The 1,537-nt window shown below is 40.2% G+C and overlaps 1 protein-coding gene across 1 annotated transcript in view; it reads left to right on the top strand.

Moving 5' to 3' along the window:
* The window catches only part of AAED1 (AhpC/TSA antioxidant enzyme domain containing 1), a 26,947-nt gene that overhangs the window by 21,344 nt on the left and 4,066 nt on the right, over window positions 1-1,537 (top strand). The gene's annotated exons all lie outside the window — the stretch shown is intronic.

Below are 1,537 nucleotides of genomic sequence, written 5' to 3'. Positions count from 1 at the left end.
TGTCAAGGACTTCATTCTTCTTGGATCAACTATCAACACTCATGGAAGCAGCAGTCAAGAAATCAGACGACGTATTGCATTGGGCAAATCTGCTGCACAGAATTTTTTTAAAGTGTTGAAGAGCAGAGATGTCAGTTTGAGGACTAAGGTGCCTGACCCAAGCCATGGTATTTTCAATAACCTCATATGGATGCGAAAGCTGGACAGTGAATAAAGATCATAGAAGAATCGATGCCTTTGATTTGTGTTGTTGGAGGAGAATACTAAAAGTGCCATGGACTGCCAAAAGAACCAATAGATCTGTTTTGGAAGAAGTGTAGCCAGAGTGCTCCTTGGAAGCCAGGATGGCTAAGCTTCATCTCTCCTACTTTGGATACATTGTCGGGAGGGAACAGTCGCTGGAGAAGTATGTCATGCTGGGTAAGGTGGAGGGTCAGAGAAAAAGAGGAAGACCTCCAACGAGATGGATCAGCCAGGTGACATCATTCATGGCATCAAGTGTGGCAGCAGTAGTGAGGTTGGCCCAGGATCGGACATTGTTTCATTCTGCTGTGCATAGGGTCACTATGAGTCGGTTCCAACTCGATGACACCTGACAACAACAAGGTAGGAATAAGGAGTTAAGCAGCTCTGATGGCTTAGTGCGTTACATGTTGGACTCTTAACTGCAAGGCAGTAATTTGAATTCAGTAGGAGCTCCTTGGGAGAAAAAGGAGGCTTTCTGTTCCCATAAAAATTTACAGCCTCAGAAAAGACTTGATGGCACACAGCCAGCCAGGAATAAGGAGTTAGGGTTAGGACCATGGCTAGGTCTAGGCTAGGCCTAGGAACTCATTTAATATTAGGGTTATAATTAGGACAAGGGATAGTGTTAGGGATAGGGACTGGGCTAGGGCTAGGGCTAGCAGTAAGATTCAGTCTAGTTTTAGGGTTGCAGTTAGGCTTTTATCTGTCTGTCTGTTCTTCAAATCTGCTTGATTTCCTCTTCATTTGTATGTTATACAATTACAATATTCTATCTTTTTACTTTGTTTTGTGTTGTATTGCAAACTGGTATCTCTGGCTCCCTATTTTCAGTCTTGTAGGTTTGTTTTACTTTAAATACTTCTATATCTGTGTGGATTCCTGGTGTGATGATGTAGGAAAAGCACTAGACTGCAAACCACAAGGTCTACGGTTCAAACCTACCAGCTATTCCTCGGATTTGATGGAAAGTTTTGCTAGGTAAATGATTCTTAGTTGGCAATTTTTTTTCTTTCAGTGTTTTATACATGCCATCCCATTGTCATCTTACCTGCATGGTTTCTACTGAAAAATCAGAATTGAGTCATATAAGGTAACTTTTCATTTTTCTCAGGAATTTCTATGAAGTTTTGAAAAGTTTGATGATGTCTTAGTGATTTTCTTTTTTAGGTCTATCCTGTTTGGAGTTTTTTCAACTTCTTGAATGCATATCTTCTCGTCTTTTATGATAATAGGGAAGTTTTCTTCCAACAACTCTTCAGCAATTTTCTCAGTTTTTTTTTTTTTTTTTTTT

This window comes from Chrysochloris asiatica, unplaced genomic scaffold (genome assembly GCF_000296735.1).
Source record: "Chrysochloris asiatica unplaced genomic scaffold, ChrAsi1.0 scaffold00107, whole genome shotgun sequence".
Lineage (NCBI taxonomy): Eukaryota > Metazoa > Chordata > Mammalia > Afrosoricida > Chrysochloridae > Chrysochloris > Chrysochloris asiatica.
This window is presented reverse-complemented; position numbering and strand designations above follow the sequence as displayed.